Source organism: Emydura macquarii, unplaced genomic scaffold, assembly GCF_026122565.2.
Source record: "Emydura macquarii macquarii isolate MOO-44397 ecotype Brisbane River unplaced genomic scaffold, CSIRO-AGI_Emac_v2 contig_2473, whole genome shotgun sequence".
In the NCBI taxonomy this organism is placed as follows: Eukaryota; Metazoa; Chordata; order Testudines; family Chelidae; genus Emydura; species Emydura macquarii.
The window spans coordinates 9,942,150-9,968,165 of NW_027132610.1; the positions used below are offsets into that span (position 1 = coordinate 9,942,150).

General features: G+C 45.0%; 1 long non-coding RNA gene across 1 annotated transcript in view; it reads right to left on the reverse strand.

Annotated features, from left to right (window-relative positions):
* Positions 1–3,250: 3,250 nt before the first annotated feature.
* LOC137162822 (uncharacterized) overlaps positions 3,251–26,016 on the reverse strand; it is a 44,828-nt gene continuing 22,062 nt past the window's right edge. Inside the window, exons 2-3 of the long non-coding RNA XR_010922510.1 lie at positions 4,987–5,147; positions 3,251–3,380 (exon numbers count right to left, since the gene is read on the reverse strand). This is a non-coding gene — a long non-coding RNA (uncharacterized lncRNA). The remainder of the gene's footprint in view (positions 3,381–4,986; positions 5,148–26,016) is intronic.

Here is a 26,016-nt window from a genome sequence, read left to right on the forward strand (position 1 = left end):
TTTATTGAGCTCCGGGGCTGGCTGCTGTGCATTCAATAAGGCCTGGAGGCACACACTGAAGTAGAAGATAAAAGGAAATATTGACTAACTACTTGTTCACTCAATGAGGCAGGGGACCTGTGGATGTGATCTGATTAAAAACTGTACCATAATGCATTGAGACAAGTGAACCAAACAAAGGCTGCACAGACAACCTTAATTTTGGCATTTCCTAATTTTTGAGTGCTTGACTTTGCCACTTCAACGTTCTCTCAGTGCAGGGTTTTGTGCGGTTGTTTTTTGTTTTGGCCTTTTTTATATTTGTTGGAATATTCAATGAATAATCATAAATAAATAATAATAATAATAATTATTATTATTAACAGATTTTCTGTGGTACCTCCCCCGGTCCAGACCAAGGATAGCAGGATTCTGAGACCTTCCCCATACAGTGTTGATGAAACCTGGAAATAGAGATAGTTCTATGATTTTGAGCCAAGTATTGCTAAAATTGTGTCTATCTGTGGTTACGTAGATCACTGGGGCTATTGGTGTATGTCTTGGCTCTTATCTTGTCCTCTCACTCCTCTCCCCTTTGCTTGTCTATTCACCATTACATATTGCCTAATTCATAGACTGCAGGCTCTCTGGGGTAGAAGTCTCTGTGCTAGTTATTTGTACAATACTTAGTTTAACAGGGTCCAAATCCCTCTTTGGGGCCCTTGGGTACTGAAATAATAACTAAGAACAGAGACTTGCAACATTGCTCCCTGCTTTCAGAAGAAAGGTTATTTGTCTAGATTTTTCTTTCTGGTCACTGAAAATTCCCTGTCACGGATACGGGATCCAGCATGTTGAACTGTACAAAATGGTTGAAGCATGGAAGTGGGAAGAAGCTGTATGTGGAGGGAAGTCATTCTCCAGCATATGAACAGTTGGCGGCGTAGCTGAGCTGAAGGCTAATTGAATAGCAGAGTGAAGGCCCAATGCTAGGCCACAGAAAGTCAGCGAGGCCATGTGCGATCATTGACAACCAACAGGAATCACGGAGCAGGAAATGGGTTGTGAAAGCTCATGGCATTGAGAGCGGCTCCATCAACCATTATACGTTAGTACTATGTTCAACATGTGTACTTAGACCCATCTGTCTGTGCAGTGCTTTACATCGACACTGGAGACAGAGTCACTGCCCTAAGGATCTCAGCATCTAGGTTAAATATATGATATGAGGCAGGGCCTGATAACAAGGGAGGGGGAGAGGAGGAAGGGAGTGATTAAAAACCAACAACAAAGGATGATGTGGCTTGTTTTGAATGGTGCATGGGATGGGCCCCTGTGAAGCCAAACACAGAAGAGTAATTTTACTCCCATGAGTCAGATCATGGTCTTTGCAGGATCAGGCCCTATGTTAATGCCTTTGTTTGTTGGGTTTTTATCTTTTTCAGTTGTAAGGTTGGCATAATGGAGGGGGTCACTGTCAGAGAGAGAGATTGAAGAAAGAAGTGGATGTTGAGGAGGGATTGGAAGGGGAGAGGGAACTAAAGAAAGGAATGGGGACATCCCAGTGCAAACTCATCCACCAAAGAATCTCTTGATGAGCTGTTTCATTTAAGAGCCTGTTGTGGCTGTTTTGTCTTGCAGAACTATTGGGCATTCCCTGAGGGCCTGATCCAGCAAAGGTAAACACACACTTGACACTGAACACGTGAGTAGTCCCAAAAAGGTCAATGGGACAACTCATTTGCTGATGTATTTGGCTGACTCAGGCCCTGTTTGCATATGGTAGGAAACATACTTTGATGATTGTAGCAACAAGTGCATAACTTTGCATCAGTCCTACTTGTGGTGTTCGTTTTCTATGCACTGAAAATGGAACTTCTCCTTTCAGCTGAAAATGTCTTGTACCTCACAGTCTAATCCCATGGCAAAAGGTAGAGGAACCTATTCCAAAAACCCCAGCATTGGACTGGGAATGGTATTTAACTATGCTACTAGGAAATGTTAGTTAAAACTGAGAGAGATGTTTAAGGTGGCAAAAAAGAAACTTGCATATAAGAAAATTAGATCCATAGGATTTAGTCATCCAGAACAGTTGCTGTCAGAGTGGCCAGAGGCCAAGTCTATATTGATTGTGATCTATACAAATCAGAGAGATTTCACAACGGGAAACAATCGACCCCAATTGCCCCAGGGGGAAATTCTATTTATCAAGCACCTCAGATGATAATATTGATGGAGCAGGTAAAAGGAGCGGTTAAAGTGGTGTGTGTGTTTTCAGAAGACTTCCCAACAGTTCCGGGTTTCACAGGACTGTCTCCAACTCTGATCCCCCGACTCCCTGTCCTGGCTGAAGGGAACATTTCCCACCTTTAAGGCCACTTTCATGGGTGGAAGTGAGGGAGGAGATTGACACAAGGGCAGTTTGCCCCTGTGGGTCCCTAAGCGGAGTGTTGTTGTGACCTGGCACATGGGCTTGCAGTACCAGTCAGGTCTGGCCCGGCCTCTCTCTGACTATGGAGGGGCCGACCCTCCATCTACCGAATGGCAACCAGGCAAAACCCGAGTGGTGGTGTATCCCATTTTAGCCACTTGTGATGTTGGGAGGTGGGCAGAAGTGATAAACATTATGGGAAAAGGCCAATATTTAGGAAGGAAACATACAGATAAAAGCAAATCTGAATGCGTGTGCAACACTCTCCTTCAGGGCACATATTACACTTCAAAGAAACCTGCTGTTGTCTGTGGGCCTGAAGTTCAAGCTGAGGCAGACGCCATTTTGAGAAGGCTGGAGAGAGGGGGAGAGAGAATTAGAGGAGAAGGATTTCTCCTGGGTAAGGACACCAGGCCTATTATTATTTTTTCTCTCTTACGGAACAAGTACAGCTGCTAGCACACCACTGCTCAGCAAAGCCAGAGCTCCATCATGCCACAGCTCCATGCCCTGAACTCCCGCTGAAGCCACCTGTGGACTGGTCAGAGGACTGAGCCCCTAGCTTAAGATACAACTACTCCTAAGATCCTTTATGGCTATTGTAGCTTGTTGTGGTGCATTTCCCATTGAAGGCCTTCGTTCAGTGTTTGCAAGCTAGAGTTAGTTTCATAGTCCATATTTCATAGTCAACTAGTCTGCAAGAGGACTAGTTATTATTTACATTACCATAGTACCTAGGAACCCTGGTCATGGATCGGGACCCCGTCGAACTAGGTGTACAAAACACAGAACAAACAGATGATCACTGTTCCCAAGGAACTTATAGTTTAAGTATGACTTGCTGGTTCACCCAACAAGTGGCTTCCGAGAGCTGCCTAGGTAGTCAAAAATGAGTCGTACAATGCTGTAAAACATGATCTGCTCTATGGCCAGAAGTCTGTGAGGTATAAGAAGACTGCGCCAGCAGATCCTAGGAGAAGGCAAAGCAGAAAATAAACTAATCTCATCTACTCCAGCCCCCAGCTTAGTTTACAGATCTACCTACTAGTTGAGATTACAAACCCCTTAAACAACCAAAGAAGAGGCTTTATAGGAAATGAAAGGGACAGACAGGATTTCTTCCAGCATATACAATAAATAGCACAGGCCATTATCAGAGCAGCAAAATATTTAGAATGGTAATATGTTTAGTGTCAGGGCAGGCAGGATCCAGATCCTACAATTAAAGAGGTTATTCTGTGCTGCCATGTCGTCTCTCTCTGGTAGCCACACAAGCCGTTTGTAGGGTTTTTACTAACTAAGGTGTTACTGTTATTTTATTAATCCTACCAACCTTAGTTCGCTGTGGACTTTTCAATAGACATCCCACTCCTCTGGGCTCCTTGTACATAACACACAGAAAGAGAATAAATGTGTGGAAATTGATAGAGAGTCAGGAAAAGAGACAAATACTGAATAAGAAAAGGAAGTAGGGAGCAGGAGGGGAGAGGGCATGAAAAGAAAGCAGAATAACAAGGCAAATTAGCTAAAAGGATCTAAATCAAAGTAAAAAAGTGATAAAAATAAGTCCCTTTTCTTCAAGAGCAGAATCTGAATGAAAATAAGAGCAAGAACAAAGACCCCACATTATCAAATGTTGCAAAAAGTGAGAAATGTAAGAGAATATCAGTGACAAAGGGAAAGAGAAATTGTGAGCTGGGAAAGACCTGCCTATAATTTTCAGTTTTCCTAGGACACGAAAAGCCCTAAAGCCAGCCCCAGGTAAGACAGCCAGATGCATATGGAGCTAATTGCTCCTGATTCAACAAAACTAAAAATAAAACCCAGGGAAAGACCTCAGCAAGCGATATGTCTCAGCAGGATGCTGACTCGGCCAGAAGTGGCACAAGACAGACAAATGAGAAGGCAAAACCACCCAGAGCAGAAATCTCATTACAGCCCCTTAGCTATTCCTACCAACTTGGCTTCTGTTTACTGCCCTGCGGGCTTCAGTGAAGAACATTAAGAATGAAATTAAGAAAATAAAAATTTAGGCCAAATGTCAGCTAAAGCTTCTTGACACAGTGAGATGTGCAGAAGAATGGTGCTTGCAGAAAACAGCAGCAGCACCATTGATTGGGACATTTAGAGCTTGACTGGGCAGAACACTGGAGGGCCCAATCCTATATCGCCCCCTGGAGGATAGACTTGATGGCGAAAGGGTTTTCTTCTCTCATTTCTGTGGACCAAATCTTGCACTGGCAGGGGCTACCAGGGGGAGCAGAGATGCTGCTTGCCACATGTTACAGGATCCATACTGGCCAGGGAAGGACCGTGCTGGATCTCCAGGCTGGGGATGCTCTGCTTCTGCTCAAAGGAGAGGTGAGAAGCATGTCTAGCTGGGACTCGCTGCTACATAGTGCAGGCGTCCAAGCAGGCAGGCACAGTGTGCAGCCATGCCTGATGAGCATCAGATCACCCTGTTGGACATGTGAATCACAGGCTGGCACATTACTAGGCTTGGTCTTTGCAGCCAAAAAGGGATGTTGCACAGCAGTTAGCTAATGCACATTAGTGATCCCGCGCTAAACACACACCTTTTTTGGCAATGAAGACAAAGTCTTAGATTCTCTCTCCTCGCCAGGGCTCCCGAGTGACATCACGGAGGTCGTCTGTCTTGCTGGTTGTTTGGTGGAAGAGGCGCCCTATTCCTCCCCACACACCCATTGCTCTGAGAGTCTATGAGACAAGTGATAGGCTGAAAAAGAGTTTAACAAATTCATTTGATTACTACTTTGAATTGGCCAAATCCTGGTCCCGCAGACCTGAAAACCATGCTGTGGCCCTGAGGAAGACCAGGGAAAGGATCTGAACCCCAGATTGCAGCATGAAACCGGAGTGCTCCACACCCACTATTGCAACCTCAAGGCCCCTGTTCCCAGCCCTTCCTACTACAGTAGCCCCTTCTCCCTCCACCACTTGTCTGTCTGACTCCCCTCTGTCAAGCCCCTGAGCACTGGGGCACAGAAAGCTCCCCACAAAGCACTGCTCTGCACTGTGCAATGGGCACGGACATCATGCCTGGGGTCTCCTGCATCACAGAACTGCACCAGGGCCCACCAGGTCCAAGCCCTTTGGGCTCAGAGGCATAGAGCAGTGTTTCTCAATCTTTTAAGTAGCAAGTACCCCCTAACTTCTGAAGATTTTAATAAGTACCCCAACACTCAATTTTCCACAGGATTTTATATTTACAGACTAATGTGAGCCATATGTTGGAAGAAGGGCTGAGTATATAAGGCCGTGATATGACAGATGTCAGATCTAGTGTGGGTAGGGTTACCACCTTTACACCAGGGGTGCACAACTCAAGTATGTACCTGGGCTAGAGGTGATGTTGGCCAAAACGAGGAGGCTTTGAGCAGCATGCCAATGCTGGGGAATATAAAGTGCCACGCCAAATTTTTTGCCATAGATTTGAGAGGAGGAAGGGCTGAGAGAGAGACAGGAAAAGAGGGTAACTGGTGAAATCTGGGGCTGTCATAATTGTCAATTTCACTGTTCAGCTACAGCAGTGAAATTGACAAGTTTTCTGAGCACTGGGCTTTGAGCCAGGGCGAGGAGCTGCCACCTGGGCAAGTGCAGGTGGCTGCTGCCTGGCTGCCAGCCTGGGAGGTGGGCGACTGCCACCCAATCCGAGCTGGGGCAGAGGAGGCTTCTGCGCCAGCTGGGACCCAGGGATGTGGGTAAGCGGCTGCTGCCCATCTTCAAGCCGGGTCTATCGCCCAGCTCGCGAGACCCAGGATACTGCCACTGAGCTCCCACCTGGGAGCTGGGACCCGGCAGGTAGCGGGGGACTGCTGCCTGCCTTCCCCAGAAGCCAGCGGCTGCTGCCTGCCTCCCAGCTGGGAGCTGTGACCAGGCCGGAAGTGGGGGGCTGCTGCCCACCTCCCCCAGAAACTGGGGGCTGCCACTTGCCTCCCAGCTTGGAACTGGGACCTGGCAGGAAGCAGGCAGCTGCAGCCTGGCTTCCCGGGACTGTGGCAGCTGCCACCTGCATCCCTGCTGGTAGCTGGGACGGGGTGGGAAGTGGGCTGCTGCCTCCCAACGTTCCCAGAAGTCGGCAGCTGCCACCCGCCTCCCCTTCACTCAGTTTTTCCCCAAGTATCCCCTTCCTATGTCTTGCATACCCCCAGGGGTATACATACCAGAGGTTGAGAAACTATGGCATAGAGAACAGGCAGGAGGTGCCGCATTGTGATTGTATAGGGTTACTAATGAACCACACTAACATGTTTTGGCCAACAAGCAGTTTATCATATTTGTTCTGAATCATGCGCTAGCCCTAAAAAAAATTGTTGGGAACCCAGGCCTCGAAGGGCCAATACAAACCCACAAACATATCACTCTTCCCAGGAAGAAATGCTGTATTCAAGTGCACAGAAGCATTGAGTACTAGCACTCAGACTCGCAGTGCAATTAAATGCTCTCATGCACGATCCATCCTATAATTTACTACGTTGGCATAGACACCTGTGCTGGTAATTATGCACACAGTGGGCTCTGCAGCATTACACACAGTGTCTAGCATGCCAGAGGAGCACTGCGGGCTCAGGCTTCACAGTAGCCTAGCTGAGTGAAACATTAGGCATGGTCAGAGAGTTTAACACAGAGCATGGCTGGGCCTCCCAGAGGAAGCTGCAATTACTGAAAATATCAAATTGTATAAATAACAGTAATCAGCTATGAAATATCTGAGTAGTACCTTTGTTAGATTTTGCAACAACAGGAGCAATGACAAGGCAAAAATAGTGTGTGAGGCCTAGGATTAGAAGACATACCCCCATCAAAAATAGATTTAAGAAAGAGGAGGTAGAGTCAGATGGAAATACTTAGGTTCTCTCTCTTTTCTGAAATTCACTTCACCAGTCTGAGCAGTCACAGCTAGGATAGCTGCAGTTTTGATATGCCCTGTATTTGGAGCCCTCCCCAGCCCAGACGAACAGCACTGTATTCCGGGGCACCTCTGACCTCAGGAAGGCTTAGACCATATGAAATTCAAAGAGAGCAACCAGATAGAATCCTGCAGAGCATAACTGATCATACACACCCTCCCTCCTCCCCAGACTCTCGCTCAGCAAAGCATTCAAACACATGCCTAACCTTTAATACATGCTTCAAATGGGACGGAACATAGAGGCAAAGGAATTACCGCATTGGCTCAAAACCTGGGTCCATCTAGCCCTTCAGCAGTGACCAGCACCAGATGCTTCAGAGAAAGGTGCAGAAAACCCCACAACAGGCAGATGTGGGTTAATCTGTCCTCCATGAAGGTCTCATGTGAATCACTAATTGTTAGAGATTGGGTAGGGGTACGCTCTGAAGCGTGAGGTTTAATATCCCCTAGCATTAGAATTAACTGTTATAACTCTAGCTATTCTTGTCACCCATAGAAATGTCTGATCCATGTTTGAGCCATGCTAAATTCTCAGGCTTGATGATGTCCTGTGGCAATGAGTTCCACAGTCTAATTTTGCATTGCATGAAAAAGTGTTTCCTCTTATCAATTTTGAAATTTGCCACCTCTTCATTTAATTGACTATCCCCTTGTCCTTGTGCTGTAAGACAGGAGAACAAAAGCTCCTGATCCAACTGCTCTATCCCATTTGTTATTTTAGCTGCTTTATATAAAATAATGAATGGTGTAGAAAAGGTAGAACGCACGTGCGTCAGTATTTTACCGAATTGGAGCCTTATGGGCTTACCCAAACCTATTGAAGCCTCCTTAAAGACTCCTACTGACTTCAGTGGGCTTTGTATCAGGTCCTTGTGGAATATCATGCACAACAGGGTGTTGTGGTTTACAAGGATGAAGACAAGAGGTGGGGAAGAGGGGAGCTCAACATGCAAGAAGTGAAGAAGGGACTGAAATGGCTGAAAAGAATAAAGGAAGAAGCTGGGAAGCAGAGGGAAGAAACTGAGACTCGAGACTTCAAAGGGTTCGCATAAACTGGGATCATCTTCAATGGTAGTAATCAGCTGACCGCTAGCACCTGAAAACACCTGCCAATCATTCTGTGCCTCTCTCCTTGTTATTCCATGCCCTGATTCACATATAAGGAGGTAGGGGGCCTGATTCTCCACTGTCTTGTGTCTAATATAGTCATTTATGCCTGTGCAAAACAGCAGCAAAATGGAGGTAAAGCATTGCCACTGGTGTGGGAGTGATTTTGTAACCTTTTTTTAAAAAAAAAAAAAACACAAAACAAACCAACCACCTACTCATCACAGGAATAGATGACTCCACAAAGTGCAAGGCGGTAGAGAGTCTAGTGTCTAGCAGTCTAGCGCTTAGAGGAGGAACTGAGTTCTGTTCACAGCTCTGCCATTGTCTTGCTGTGTAGTCTTGGACAAGGTCATTTAGCTTACTTGTGCCTGAGTTTTGTCACTGTCAAATCAGGATAATACTACCCACCTCTCCTCTGTAGAGAGCTGAGAGAGCCTCCCATGAAGAGTGTTATGCATGCACAAAACATTACTGTTATTTTTACAGATTGTCAGTCTAATTTTTTCCTCATCTGAATAGACTAAAATAGAGTAACTTACCGGGAGCACTTTTAATTAAAACAGTCTTAAGTTAACGTGAAATATTTTACATGACTGGTAAGTTACTTCAGTTTACACTTTCCCAAAAAACAACAGTTACTGCTATCTTTGCAAATTTGGTTCTGAATCATTCTAGGAGGGTTTTCTGGTCTAGGTATTTCAATGTCCACTAGTAATCCAGCAGATGGAGTCGATATAAAATTCCTACAGTTCCCAGCAATTATGCCAGGCTATTTGCATCAGTTGCTGTTGTCCAGCACATTTATTATCAAATCATATTGAATTTAAAAAACAAAACAAAACCCCCTGATGGTTACATTTCTATTTGAGATGATCCACTTCTGGTTCAAGCTGAGCAGCTGAAAGGAGTTTTATCTTTCCACTTCATCTTGCAGGGATGGTATCCAGAGATTTTTCACCTATGTTTTTGCTGTTTTGCCAATGGCCCCAAAGTGCTGTGACTTCCTTTGCCAATGATAATAACTTGCACATATAAATGGTGCCTTTCTTCGGGAGGAACCCAATGCATTTTGCAAACTATGGCCTCAGTCCTGCAATTGGATCTGTGCAGTTAGGCCCTTCTATCCCCACAGAGTTCGCCTGGTGCCAAATGGAGGATAAAAGGAATTTCTGATATAATTTGACGTCGGGGGGTTCCGTGCGGGCATCTGCCTCCATAGATCCAATTGCAGAACTGGGAACTATGTGATAGAGCAACATTTTACCCACCATTGAAGTGCTGCCAACTTTAGGGATAAATTGGGGCAACTATCAATGGGCAGAGCAAGACTACGTAGCAGTGGTAGATTCAATTCAGTCTGACTCTGGATTGAGTCCAGGACGTGGAACTGAAACTGCTTTCTTGGACTTCTCTGCAGCATTTGACACTGTCAACCATGAAATACTGCCGTCTTACCAGAGGAAGGTGGCAGGGCTCCAAGGTAATGTGCTAAAATGGTTTGAGTCCTTCCTGGAGAGACGCGCCCAACAAGTAATGATGGGAAACTGGACCGCCACCGCTAGGCCCTTCATCTGCAAAGTTCCACAAGGATCAATTCTCTCTGGTCTTTTTCCACATCAATATGCAACCACTAGGGAAATGTGTGCGCTGCAGCCGGGAGTGAGCTTCCCAGAGCAGAGAAACAGAACTTGGCTAGCAGGACTCGTGCTAACTCACTAAAAATAGCAGTGTGGCCACTGTGGCTTGGATAGCAGCCCACCCCGTAGGTCTGAGCTCAGGGTGGCTAGCCCAAATGTCTGCCAGAGCCTAATGTCAACACTATTTTTAGTGCACTAGCTGCAGTGTAAACATAACCTAGGCGAACTGATCAGAGGACATGGACTCAAGCACCAGAAATATACAGATAACACACTGCTCTGCCTCTCTTCTACCCCCTACAACCACCCCACTGTCATTAAGATGACCCAGTTTCTTGATTGAGATCAGCTCATGGGTGAAGAACAGCTGGTTGAAGCTCAATTCAAGCAAGACTGAGCTGATGCTGATGGGCTGAGGAAAGCAGTTTTAAGACTGTGCAGCCGCAGTCTCCTTAAGTTGAAAGTTCTTTCTCTCTCTCTCTCTCAGAGACACACACACACACACACACACACACACACAATCCGTCAGTTCAGCCCATATCTTAGGATTGCATAATGCTTTCTACCATTTCCAGCTGGCTAGGAGACCATCCCATCCTGGTGGATGAAGACCTGGCCTCAGTTATTCCTGCCTTCATCACCTCTCACCAACATGATATACCTTGGCACGAAACCTTCAACACTTATGAAAAGTTCCAGAGGGGTAGCCGTGTTAGTCTGTATACAGCAAAAACAACGAGAGTCCTGTAACACCTTACAGACTAACACATTTCTGTGGGCATAAGCTTTCGTGGGCTGCAACCCACTTCGTCAGATGCATGAAGTGGAAACCACAGATAGGAGGTATATATATATATACACATCCAAGGGTGAGAAACAGAATAATGGGGAGGGCAAGTGCTAACAAAGTCAATTCAGTTAGAGTAGATGAGGCCTATTCACAACCATTGATTAGAAGGTGAGAATGTGTGAACAGTGACAATTACTTCTTGTAATGAGATAACCATTCCAAGTCCCTATTCAGACCCAGTCTGATTGTGTCAATCTGTGTCAACGAAAGCTTATGCCCGCAGAAATTTGTTAGTCTTTAAGGTGCGACAGGACTCTAGTTGTTTTTTCAACACTTATGAAACTCCATCTAGTACAGAACGCTGCAGTGCATCTCCTCAGCAACACTGGATATGAACACATCACACCTGTCTCTGCTGTCTATGCTGACTTCCCATAGACTTTCAAATCAAGTTCAAGATCTGGGTCCTTTTTTTCAAGGCAGTCCTTGTCTTGGGCCCAGGATATCGAAAAGATCACCTAAGGCTCTGGGACAAAGACCAAGATCAACATCTTCACTTCTCTGGTACAACAGAACTCTTAACAATAAGAATAAAGCTTGCTTGTATGCGAGACAGAACTTTCTTGGGGCCAGTCTGAGGGAGTGGAATGAAATCCCCCAGGATTAAGGCCAGCACGAACCTCCCCACCCTCCAATTTAAGTGCAAGATTTATTTCTTTGCCCTTGCTTTTTCTAGCAAATACATAGCAACAGATATATTGCGCACACACACAAACAGAAAAACAGACCCAAAAATAAGATACAAGAGACACCCTACACATACAAGACTGTAGACTTCTTCCCCAGGGGAGAAGATTAGAGAACAAACACGTGACATATGTTAATCATGTTACTTAGTGCATTCCTGGAAGGCGCTCAGATGCTACGATGGTAAACAAAGTATAAGAACATCAGTAGAATAGTTAAGGGGGCCAGTCCAATGAAATGCTCAATGCCTTTGCTTCCATGGGAGTTGAGAGTGCTCAGCACCTCAGAGGATTGTCCTCAGTGGAAGTGCAGGGAGAGTTTTAAGGTAGGTGGAATGTAATTCCCCAAATTAGAATTTGTCCAGTACACCCAGGGTAACATACCAATTCATGCAAGAAGTGCTATCATTGTAGACCACAGATCTTGCTTTGGACAGCATCATGGGTTTACATTTTATCCAAATACCTCTCCTTCCAGGAGCACAGCATCCCTAGCGATATGCTGGGACATTGGCTCAGCATTAATTCAGAGGGAAGAGTACCACCTACTGAAGCATCAGCACCACTTTCTGCAATGACTTTGGGTTTTCCTTCCTAGCAAGTCTAGTCAGCCTGAGTACTGAGAGCTGGCAGGATCACACTCTGAGGAGATATTGCTGCAGGCTCTCTAGAGAATTAGTACACTTCTGTTCTCCCTCTACGCAGTGCTTTCAGCTACTCTCATCCCTTCACCTTCCCTTTTTCTTCCTATTTTCAGAGCACGAGGCTGTTCTGAACAGACATTACAGAGCATGTAAACAGCCACGTTCATTCTAGTAGAATGGCTGGCCCAGAAATCTGACCCAATTCACACTCCAACACGAGCCCAAGAACATTTGGGATCTTTCCAGTGTTCTGGATCAGCAGTACTCCTGTGACTCAACCAATTATACATCATTTTGCTAGGTCTAGGGGATTCCTGCACATAGGGGGTCCTGCCACCCTGAATATCACCTGGCTTGTCCACACATTTCGGTGTTTTGACTTGCCATTTTATTGTACACTAAAAAAAAAGCATCTACAAAGCTTTCCCCATACTGTCATAGACCCAGGATCATACCCAGTAGAGTAGGATTTAGAAAGCCTGAGATTTTCTTTGTGACTGATATAACCACCACCCCCTTGCTCCAATTTCCCTCCGACATCTGTGGGGAAAAGGCTTTTAAAAAATTGCGACACTAATATACCCCTGTGTTAGATGAATTCAAATGCTATATAGCCAGCATGGACCCAAGACCCATGTCTATATTCCCCCTTTATTCTATAGAAGATTTCTTTCACAATGGCTGTGGCTGAGGAAGCGAGGGAGGGTCCTGAGGGTCGGCAAAATCCCCTAAGGGTCTTAGGCCAAAAGCCCAAACTGGGGCGTAAGAACGGCCATACTGAGTCAGCCCAATGGTCCACCTAGCCCCGTATCCTGTCTTCCGACAGATATTTGTTCTTGTGCTGCTCAGTTATAGGGAATCATCGTGGCTTTCTGAAGAGCTGTTTAAGAATATGTCAAACATGATTTCACCATCCAAGAAGCTACAAGTGATATGTATGGCTCATTAGGACCCTGTAATTTCTGCACTCAGCCTGTAGGTTTGAAATCAGAACATGAAAGCCAGTAGCCTAATTCTCAGCTAGTGAGAATAGACACAGCTCTGGTGAGTTTGGTGCTGCTGTGCTGATTTACAGCAGCCGAGAGTCTCATGCAAGCAATGGCAGAAATAAAGCTAAGTAGAGTGAAACTGGCATGACAGTAAGGTATCTATGACACATTTTGCTTTTGTTCATCTGAGATGCAGTCACAGAATGGGAAAGAGCACCATGACAATACCAGGGATATTTTGTGGCAGGATGGCTGGCTGAGAATTCCTTTTAAATCCATTGGTACCTAAATAGCCTCTTACTTTCATTCATTTTGAGGGAAATCAAATTTAGATTCTCCTAATCGTAACACAGTTCAAAGCTTCTCTGAGAGCAGCAGAGACGGCTGAGAAACTGGATATAAAACATCAGGCTATCCCAGCTCAGAAATAGCAACCAGAGGCATTAAAGCGTCTCAAGAAATCAGAACGAGCTCCTTTGTGCCCCTTTTCAGATCCAGTGCAAATTTCCACAATGCTTCTTTTCGAGTCATCTCAGATGTCACTTCATCACTTGTCATACACTCTATGACTGACACTGGGGAAGTTGCCAGACAGTAGTTTTGTTGCATACTGCTTCATTTCAAAGGCGGAGGGGAAGGTTTTTGTTTTTTAAACAGAAGACTCTCAGTACAGGTCCTTTATTTTCTAAACAATAAACAAATGGACAGTCATACATAACTGAAACAGCAGAGGGCAGCTCCACCCTGCTTAACGCAGAAAATATTGCTTGGGAGTACCAGCTGTTTACACGTTACATAGTACTGCTAAAGTCAACCCGATATTTTGCCTGCTGGGATCATGAAACATACCACCCTTTAGGCACCATTTTCTGACTTAGCTCCTCATCTTCAACCTCCCTATGCAGGCAGAGACCTGCATAGGGCCCCGATATCCATTCTTTAAGAGTTCACACAATCTGGGTCACAGAAATGGCCACGCTGGCCACATTATTGAATAAGCGTAGACCCACAGGCTGCAAATTATTCTAAATAGAATCTTTTGGATATAGGCCCAGATCCTCCATTGCTGACAATCTTTTACACAGTGTTTCAATTACATTAGCCTTTGTTCATTTCACATGTGAGTACTCAGGCAGTTCAGAAGCCGATAGCATTATTATTTATCTGACATCTGGAAATGTTGTAGGCATCTCAGTGAAGAGACGGTTTCTGCCCCAAAGAGATCACAATCTAAAATAGGCAGGACATAGCAAGCAGCAACAACAAACACTGGTGCAAATATACAGACAGCAAGTCAAGAGTTGCAAAAATGAGATTCAGTAGCTATATGTGCTGATGGTTATATAATACATCTCCAAGAGCATACACATATGCATACTGTGTACTAGTACACTTACATAGAAATAAATGCAGCTGAGTTTTTGATGAGATGGGTATAGAACAAAGAGGGTAACAGTAAATAGGAGAGTATGCAAGGGGAGAAGAAATCTGAGGATTAAGATATAAAGATACGGGAAAGAGTAGCAGCAGGAGAGGGGTCAGCATGAGGAGGAGAAGATAGAGGGGAAAGGGTGGACATAAAGTAAGGAAGATCAGAGTGGGAAGTAAAGTACAGCCAGGCAAGGGAAGATAACTGATGTAATAAAACAAGCATTTGAAATTGAAATCAGTAGAGAATTAGCTGCGTTTGAAGGAGACTGATGTTCGAAGTTCACAAAACCTAAGTTTGTCTCAATATCATTTATGTCATGCATTGGCTACTAAGAACTCCATCTCAGCCTTTGGTGAAGAAGAAATAGGGAAATGCCCTTGATGCTGACATAACACATTGTTTTTTGTTTTCACGTATTTAACTATAATGCCTAATGGACATATTGGAAAAAGGATTTGTTGTTAAAGATTAGAAACCTTAAGGTGTGAGCTTACAATATACACCTCTGAAACCACCAAGGAATCTTGCAGCAGTAACAAGGAAAGCCTGAATCAATGTTCCTGTTATTTCAAAGGCAAAATACAAGTGGAAAATAAAACATATGACTTTAAAACAAAAAGCCACCGAACAAGATTTCTTTATACATCTTAAATCAGCAAGAAAGGACACGACCCCAATTTTATAAAAGTTCCCTGCAAATAATTTTAAATAAATAACTAAAAGTCCTAATTAGTGTAGTAGAATGAATTTTGATGCAAAACAGAACCCACTGTGACACTGTCTGAAATATGAGTGACCATTTATATTATTATTTAATACAATATGACAAAATTTCAATGATTCTTACCAGCTATGCCATGTCGGGTACCATTGGAAAGGTTATAATTTGCCAAGTAAGAGGATATTGTTTATGTGTATCTATCATCTTTGTATTGTAAATTATGGATATGTGATATATCTGTATCCAAAAACTTGTGCTTGTGCAAAAACTGGTTTACACCCCCCAGACAGATTAGCGTCAGCACTGTCCAGCCAGCTTGATGACTCCTCAAGGGCCATCGGCTGTACAATGAGCCCAGGGAGAGAAACCAGGGGCTACGCCTACGGTTCATCGGGACATGTATGGACATGCCTGTGGACAGGAACTCTAAGACCTTTTCTCTGCCCATGTGCTAGGAGCTAGTGTCTGGCACACAGGATGTAAAAGCCACATGGCAGAAACTGTAAAATGCAGCTTCGCCATCTCCATTTTGTCTTCATTCCTGCTTCTTACTTCCGAACCAACATCTCTACAACTGAAGCTTTGAAACAAAAGGACTGAGACCCATTCAGGTACTGGATGTACTCCAGAGAAACTGTACAAGCCTGCAAACGCCAATACTGCTAAGAATCTGATAGGTAGATAGATAAACTTTGAAGTCATGTGTATGTAACTAATTGCTTTGATCATTTAACATCTCATTTTGGTTGTTTCTTTCCTTTTATAATAAACCTTTAATTTTAAATACTAAAGGATTGACTGGCAGCATGATATTCTGGGTAAGATCCAAACTTATATTGATCTAGTAGTAACGTGACTGACCCTTTGGCGGTCAGGAGAAAATTTTGGTAAAGTGAATAAAGTTTTTTTAAATAACTTCTCACTTTACTGGACCTAGTTGCTGATTGGGAGCTGGAAACTGAAATGCAATAAAGGGGGCTGTGTACTTCCTCTTTTTTTAGCTTCTTGATAACCAGTGGGAGGAATCAGGAGCACAGTTTGTGGCTGGTTGATGAATCTAACTTCAGTATTAGCCACCAATTTTGAGAGAGTTTGCTCTCCTTTTTGCTGCCTGTCCTGATCTTGGCATTTTCAGGTGGGCTACCCTAGGAATGTACAGGTCACACACACAGCTGAGGAATTATTTCCTTTTTCATCAGTGCCTGGAACTTGATGACTTATTGGATGGCTGGCAGCTGGATGTGGAGAATAAACTCTAAATTCAAGTTAACGCTGACTTCAGCAGGAATAACCTGCACTCACCAGAATGCACAGATGTGCCTATGCTGCAAGAGTCAGTTTTCTGACTATACATGTTTTCCGTTACTCTAATCCAAATGTAAAACCTGGCATTCAGAAATATTATGTGGATTTTTGATACTCCCTGGAAGACTTTGGATTCAGAAGAAAAGGAATGGCTAACATGAAGCATAACTGTAGTATTTTCAGTTGTGACATATAATCCAACTCCCTTATTCCTCATGAGAAATAAAAGAAACTATACCAATTTTCTACTCACCAGCACTAAGAAATATCATGAGGCGAAAGGGCCCGCCAAGCATGAATAAATTAAGAAAAATAATAGTGACTGCAACAATTAAACTGGTACCATCTTCTAGGCTTTCACATAGCTGGGCTAGAAAAATGACTGCACTTCTCTTTGTATTGTTTTAAACCAGTGAAAAGTTCCAGAGGGGTAGCCATGTTAGTCTGTATACAGCAAAAACAACAAGAGTCCTATAGCACCTTAAAGACTAACAAATTTCTGCGGGCATAAGCTTTCATGGGCTGCAACCCATGAAAGCATCTGCATCTGACGAAGTGGGACTCTCGTTATTTTTAAACCAGTGTTCGTGAGGAGACAGTGGTATGGGAATTGCCTGTGCCAACAGGCAAAGAGGATTATGGTATTTCATGGGAAGCGTGGGGCATGTCTGAAATAAGAGATGTGACATAAATGCTTACATTTTTGTAAATAGACCTCAAGCAAGCAGTTTGGCAGCTCAGTCTAGGTGACTCACCATAACAGTAAAATGCATGTGAGACATGTCTCTTGCTACATGGACATGCATGACACATACTTCAAGTACGCCTACATAATGCTGTGCTGCATAACATTCAGGCAGGTTGTGTTTCTGCACTATAAATATCTCAGTGTTTGGAAGCCACTGAATTTTCTGATGTTGAAAACGGGACTGTATATTACTGTAGTGGCAAGATCTGTACAACATCTGATATTGTAGGATGGCTGTGTAAGCTTCTTATATTTGATGTTGCTAATATGTTCTCATTAGTAGCTTTCTCATTGATCCCTATTTGTGATTTGTGCTATTTTACTAAATATAGTTAGAGAGAACCCACTATGGAGCAGTCTTTCCAATTAGTTACTGGACACGGACAGGTGTACTCTGGGTAATGCTATTCTCTGTTAGGAAGGTAAAAACCAAATTTCCAAAGGCCCTTTGAAATGTACCCATTATATTTGTGTATGCACCAATTTCCATGTGCCAAAGAGCACTTCCGCATACAATTACACATTCTGTGCCTGCCAAAGTAATGCTTGTTGCATGCACAAATGGGTGTAGTTATAAGTATTGTAGGCTCTTGGAATATTTCTGACATGGTTTCGAGGTGGACTGCACCCCTGTCCCTGTTCTGGTATCTGAGTGCACCCCTGCTCAGCTGTCAGAACACAGGAGCTTGCTTATCTTGGGATGGAATCTCACAGTTCTCCAATCTTAGGCCAGGTCTACACCTAAAACTTAGGCTGCTTTAGCTACATCATTTGGGGATGTGAAAATTTCACACCCTTCAGAGATTAGTTAAACCGACCTAAACCCCAGTGTAGATATGGCAAGGTTGATGGAAGGATTTTTCCATCAACCTAGCTCCTGCCTCTTGAATGGGTGGATTTACTACTACAATGGAAAAACCCCTTCTGTCGCTATAACAAGTTGTCAAGCTTCCTCCAGTGACTCAAGAGCATGAGTACTAACCTCAGGGCAGACTGTTAAGAACCAGAGCAGAAACTCCAAATTGGCTGTGAATTCTGTACTTTGATTTCACCAACCAAATCAACAAGTGTAAACTCTTCAGGTACTATAACAACCTAAACATGGAGTCACAGCCCCGTGCCCTTGGGTACTCTAAACTATCTTGCTACACAAGTGAGCATATCTTTGTGATAGAGGATCCCTTACACCAAGAATCATTGCAATATTCAGGTTACTCCCTGTCGCAAAGAACCAGTCACTTATCCCAAGTCAATTGCACCTTAGATCTTACACTAAAGACAATGCTTCTAGCCAATCCAGTAATAAAATATATAAAGATTTATTAAGTAGGAAAAGGAAACAAGAGTTATATATAAGGTTAAAGCAGGTAAACATAGACACCGATGAGTTACAATCTTAAATTTCAAAAAGTAATAGAAGCTTCTATAAGAAAGCTCTATGTCCTTGAAGGCTAACCCAAGCTGAGCACTGGGGATTTGTCATTTAGGCCTAGTAAACCTTGCTATCCCGAGTTCAAGTAGCTTAGAGATACAGGGGGTAAGGGCAGAACAGCCTATGCCTTTTGTCCTCTTTATCATCCCACAATATTCTATCTGGTGTTGATGGACCTTGCTGGTAGGGCAGAATGTAACACCTTCTGTTGGAGAGCAGCATTTCACACTAGTTAACATCTGTCTTTGTCTGGTGCTTTACACAGTCACAGAGGCTTACAATACAGCCTCTCAAATATTGCCTTACAATATAGGATACAGATGTTATAAGTGAGATTAATGCATGCAGCAACTCTCAAGCATTCAATAAACTCTAAACACATTCTTATAATTCTAATAACTATTTTAACAATACTTATACGGGTGAGCTAGACTGGTTCCAACTCCATATTTGTCAGTGTTCAGAGGAGACATGGGATAGTGGCGTGATCTGGCACCTGGTCTGCCAGCGTCACACAAGTATCTGCACTACAAGTGCTACAGCAGCATCACTGCCACTGGGCCACTGTGGTGTAGACACAGCTTTGGAGGGGAATCTGGGTACAACACCCCATCTCTGCCACTTATTACCATACAGATGTAACCAGTGGTTTAGTCCTCAATCGGTTGTGCTCTACCAGAACACCCCTGCTGGCATGATCTCGCACACACATGCAAGGTCACACTGTGCAGAGCATGCCATGGTGAAAGCTGTTCTGGCTCCCCTACACCTGAGAGTCCTGGGCACCTGCATGTTGTTCTTCAGGAGCCTGTGATCACTAGAATGGGGGGGGGGAGGAGCAGGGGAACAGCCATCTTAAAACAAGATGTTCATTAGCAGACAGAACTAAGCACTAGAGGAAATGATTTAAAAAAAGCAAACAGCCTACACACATATCTAGTCTCACCTAATCTGACACTTCACTGCAAGCTAAATTAGATGGGTTTCCCTCCGGAGTTACAGGAAAAAACAGAACCAGCTTGCATTCCTTTAGGAAGCCAAGGCGCTCTCAGCATCGGTTTTCCTTCCAGAGAGTCTCCCAGAATTGCTTCCCAAGTTCCCTCTCTCAGGAAAAAGTGCCTTCTCTCAAACCCCATTGTCTCTTGCAAGACCCAGCGCCTAGGGCTCAGCTTCACTGGACGTTTCTTTTGTTCCGGGATGCAAACACATGTTGTTCATCCTAGAGCTTAGCCACATTCGTCAACCAGAACAAATGGGTGAGGAGTGTCCAGTCTAGCTTTGACAAGTGTGCTAAATACTCGGAGCGAATCAGCAATCAGTCAAACTCCAGCTATGCTGCCCAATGGTCTTTGGTACGGGGCATAAGTTTGCAGTCTTCCTTTCACCTCAGACTAGCCAGCCTGGCCATCTGAGGCAGTGCTTCTCAAACTTCTCTGATCATACACCCCACTTCCGCGTGTCTGCAGTAGTTTACACCCCCACCCCCCACCCCACCCCACCCCTGGGCACCCGGCCAGCAGCCACCGCTCTCTAGCCACCCCGCTCTGAAGGCAGAGCAAAGAGCAGCAGCTGCTGGCTGGGTGCCCAGTTCTGAAGGCAGCATCATCGTTAGCAGCAAAGCAGAAGTAAGGGGGGCAATACCATGCCATGCCACCCTTACTTCTCTGCCATTGCTGGCGGCAGCGCCGCCTTCAGAGCTGAGTGCCCAGCCTGCAGCAGGCATGCTCCTGCTGCCCAGCTCTGAATGGGCACAGTTTCCCGCCCCCCACACACTAAAGCTTCTCATGCCCTCCTCCCCCGAATACATTCCATGCACCCCAGTTTGAGAACCTCTGACCTAGGAGAGTGCCCCTGTAACAGTTGCTCCATTGTTTAGCCCAGTGGGTGAGATTCTGACATGAAGAGCTCTGTGTAGCTCCAAAGCTCGTCTCTCTCACCAACAGAAGCTGGTCCAATAAAAGATATTACCTCACCCACCTTGTCTCTTTCAGATCTTGGGACCAACGCAGCTACAACACCATCGTTTGGCAATCTGTAAGCCGTTCAGGTGGAATGACTTGCAATCTCATGTCTTGAGACTGTGGGAGTGTGCTGAAATGGTCTTCTCCCGGTGACATTCCGGCCTCCCCCCTCAGGAATCCTCTCAATAAACATATTTTGAGATCAACGTTCACCACTGAGCATCCCTCCATTTGTCACATTTTTCCCTCCATGTAATTCAAGTACAAAAAAAATTACTAAGGAATTGGTTCTGCTTGGGGTTGGAACAAGGCATCTTGGAGAAAACTTTGGCTGCCTGTTATAAGCAGTGCTTAGATCTAGCCCAGATATGGGATTAGAGTTAAATGCTGTTCATGTGGATTGGGAAAGGGGTGGAATTCTTCACATCCCTACCCGAGCCAGATCAAGAGAGGGAGATCCACATTTGTGAAAGGGCAAGATCTGGTAGAACCTGTGCTCCCCTTGCGGAATGAAGAGATTTGCTGAGACGTTACAGCCTGGGCCCAATCTCCACAGTTATGGGCACATCTCAGGAGCTGGAGGCACTCACCACACAGAATCAGGCTTTTAGAAAGCCTCATACATATTCCTTAAACATACACTGTGACGCTTCCCATGGGTATCCAAGGTTGTGAGGCACCTCAACACCTCTACCACCTGCCCTCAGCATGAGGAAGTTTTGTCTGTGCCTGCTGTGGATCAGCTCCCTGACTCCACCAGCCTCTGGCAATATGAGTACTGCTTTTCAGGCCTCTCTCTTTGTACAGGTTACTACTATTTGAGCATGGGGGGGAGGGTGGGCGGGCGAAGACCCCACCCCTTTAGGGGGAGGAGCCACCAGATCCAGAACTCAACTGATTGCTTGGGACAACAAATGCGAAAACAGGAGGAGGCGTGGGGGTCAGAGGGTTAAATGGAGAGAACCAGAAGGGGACACCGAGCAGAGAGCCCCGGACAGCGCCCACTGCTCCAGCGGACACCACCCAGGAGAACTCTGCCCGGATACATGAGTGCAGAAGGGAGCGGAAGTAAGCCCCACAGTCGCAGGGTGCCTCCCCAGCCAACCTCCCCTCCCTGGTGTTATAGATGGCCACTTTGGCCGGGGCCAGGAGGCACACACCAGCACCTGAGTCCTCTGAGCATCTCTGTAGTGTCCTTCCCCTTACCCACTGAAGACTCAAAGAATTACCAGCCTGCTGTTCCCAAAGGAACAGTACACTGCAGCTTACTAGTTATATCTTAGAACACAGCACTTAGAGACATTCATAGTGAAAACAAGAACAAGTTTATTATCAATAAACAGATTCAAGTGATAGCGAGTAAGAATATTGGAAAAACTAGTTACATATAAAACAAGAATTATAACATGCTTTCTAGAGATTCAACTTAACTAACAAGATCGCCTACAAGATAGCTTACCCCAAGTTCTTTCCCCAGAGTTTTTAGCCAGTTTAGTTGAGACCTCTTCTCCTAAAATCAAGTCAGCTGCTTGTCCTCACAGATTGAAGAAACACCTAGGAGTTCAGTTGCACCCCAGATGCAATGAAGTTTTGAAATTGTATTACCCCTAAACAAGACAACTCCTGATTTTTTCCTCTTTCCTGTTGATTTCCTCTCTTTAAAGAAGATTCCACAATCCTTCATTAGCATTCAGCACAGACTTGTTTGTGGAGGCCCATTATGAACCATACAACACTTTATTTACATGTAAACAGACAGTGTTTTGTAACCATATTGGTCCCAGAGAGACAAGTTGTGTGAGGCTGTGTCTTTTATTGGACCAACTTCTGTTGGTGAGAGACAAGCTTAAGAATATAATTTTGAGTGTAAATAAATAACTCCTTTCACAAGATGACATAGGCTTTTACTAGAGCAGGGGTTTTCAAACTGGAGGTCATGACCCTCAGGGGGTCACGAGGTTATTATAGTGGGGGTCGTGAGCTGTCAGCTCCCGTGCATGCTGGTAAGGATGGCATGGCATGGGGGGGTCATCACAGGCTGAAATATTTTCAAAGGGGGGTCCCAGCAAAAAAAGTGTGAGAATCCCTGTATTAGAGACTCACATGACATGCTTTGCTGAACTAGAAAGTGAATATCAGATCCAGAGGATTCCTGTGATCCTGATGCAGTCCTTATGCCCTCTCCAAGTTGGTATCAAGAGGTCAGTCATACACACGTGCCCATGTGAACACACAAAACCCTAGACTATTGTACACGCATGAATAATATAATACCTTGTTTGAACCCTAACAGACTGATTGAATTTGACAAACATTCTTTCTAAAGTTTTATTTAAGCAATTATCCTTGAGGTTCAGTTCATGCTGTTTCTCCAAAGCCCCAGGTCAGAGACCTTTACGTTTTTATAGGGGCCCTATTCATAAAACATTGGGCTGTCTCCATATGAACGTCATGTTCTGTACATGAAAAACAGCGTGTAGCCCAATGTCTGAGCAAAGAATGAATCTCCAAGAGTCTTTAAGCTCCTTTTCCCTAGAGAAAGGGCTAATTTTCAGTTACATGCTTGAGGAGTGTGCAACCGCCCCAAAAGGTAGAGGAGAGAAGTTCTTAGCTCTTCAGTGCTAACTGAATATTCAATCAATATAATCCCTTTTTAGACAAGGAAATGCAGTACTCAAGCCTCTGGCATCCTGGGGCTATTTACTCGATGGTGTATTCCTGGGGCTATTTACTCGGTGGTGTATTTTGCATAGCAGCTCCTGAACTCTGTTGCAAGCGCAGTATATTGGTCTGAGCACTGTTTTGTTTTGGTTTTTAAACAAACACCAGTCTTCGTTTCAGGCATGTCCACAGTATCGATCTAGGTTTCACTTTTGACTGACCTTCTCAGCTGAAGAAGGCTAGATCGCAAAGTTGTCACCAGTGAATTAAAGCACCCAATATTGTAGCCCTCCTCCGAAACACAGCAGTCAACGCCTCAGAAGCCACCACCTTTCATTCACAACCGTCACACACGATGCATAGTCTGGAGTTTGGCAGCTAGCAACAACCCAACACAGCATGTGAAGGTCTGTGTTTTAAATGCAATTCTGTCCATCAGATTAAGGCTCCAGCCCAGCAAAGCATTGAAGTGCATGCGCAACTTTAAACAGGAGTAATCCCACTGAAGATATTCTACCCGGGTTTGAGCCTGCACTCACTGGAGTCAGTAGCAAAGCTCCCATTACCTTTAATGGTGCAGGGTTCTGTTTTTCCCTCCAGTGTCTCTGTGTTTCTTATCCTTGCCCCCGCGGAAGGTCTTGTCTGCTTCAGTCCAGGAAACTATAACTCTCTCTTCACCTCTTCCACATTGCCCACAAGTAAGAAGCAGTATTATTCATCCTTTTCCAACTTTATATTTATATTGAGCAAGACCAAATAAAACCTGCGATGTCTGTAGTGTATAAAAATTGGGGAGTATCCCTTTAAATAGCCTGTGAGCCCTCTAGAGGCTCTCACCATGTTCCGTGTTTTAGAAGGCACCAGAGACCAACAGCCTAGCAGGGTGCCTATGTAGCTAGGCATTGCGTGTTGTTGTACATAAACAAACATGATTACTTGGACTCCACTGTGCCCATGTGGTTTCTTCTTTGTATTTGTTGTGTAAAAACAAATGATAACAATGGGACTGGACAACAGGGCCTGGATCACTCAATAAGTTGCCCTGTTCTGTTAATTCTTTCTGAAGCAGCGGCCACGGTCAGAAGACAGGATCCTGGGCTCGATGGACCATTGCTCTGACCCAGTATGGCCATTCTTATGTTCTGAACAATGTCGCTGTTGGGTGTAAACATTCACTGTGAAGTTCTCTCTGCCCCGGCAAATGTAGTTTGACTCTGTCTGTCGTTCTGTGTGGGCAGGACGGTCTTTTAAACAGGCCCATCATCTGGGAAGTCAGACTCTGAATTCAGCTGGTGGCGCTGTGACTCCCATGCAGCTGGGGAGCAATCAGAGTGGTTGCCCTATGTGCCAGTTTCTGGGGGCGCCCAACTGGGTTTGTCTGGGGTTTTTGCTCGGCTGCTCACGGTATAGGGAGGGGGGGAGTGCCAAAAACATTTTTTGTCCAGGGCAGCAAAACCCCTAGGGTCAGCCCTGCTACAGAGCATTAATTCCTCATCCCAGCCAGTGAGAGGTGATGGCATCCCCTAGAGCAGCGGTTCCCAGAGTGTGGGTCACGACCCCATCTGGGGTCACACTCTCAGCAGATGGGGTCGTGGCGATCCCTCCTGGGCGGAGGACATCATCTTGCTTGCAGAGCATGACCTCGAATGCGCAACGCATGCGAGGTCACGACACACAGAGGACACCATTTTGTCCCACTAACTGGCATTCTCTGCACAGCACAAACTCGCACACACCCTACGTATGAGATCACCCTGTGCAGAGGACACCATTTTGTAGAGCATAATGGCATCCTCCATGTGCTGTGACCTCACACGTAGGGTGCATGCAAAGTCATAGTGTGTGGGGGTGGCATATTGCTCTTCAGAATGGCATTCTCCCTGCTGTCTGGGGTCCCAGCAAGAAAGACTTCATTAAAATGGGGTCATTCAGGCAGAAGGTTTGGGAACCCCTGCCCTGGAGCTCTTCATAGCCCGTGCACTGAACACACTAAGCAATGGTTAATGACAGACAACTGTGAGGCCAATTGTGATGCCCAGGTGAGGGCTGCAATTTCAAATGTAGCTCTATGAGAAGGATCTCTCTGAAAGTACCCATTAGAACGGGGTTTCTTAAGCCTGCAGTGAAAGCGTCTGCTGTGCTAAAGTCAAAACAGAAACTGAAATTAATAGCATCGTGCTAAATTACAAACCCTACATAATAACAGCACTTAGCTAGGGAATTGTATCCACGGATTTTAAAGTGCTTTAGTGGGGTGGGGGGTGAACAGCTTTATCCCTTGTAAGACAGATTTATAAAATGAAGCACAAAGTGGGGACTGACTCGCCCACAGTCACACAGTGAGTCAGTGGCAGAGCTGAAAATAGACCCCAAGTCCCGCCCCCCCCCCCCCATTGTCAGGTCCGGTGCCCTAGTCACTGTCTGCTTCCATGTCATGAGGGCTAATTTTGTGCAAACACAACTGAGTCCTGACAGTTGTGGCTATTAAGCTATTGCC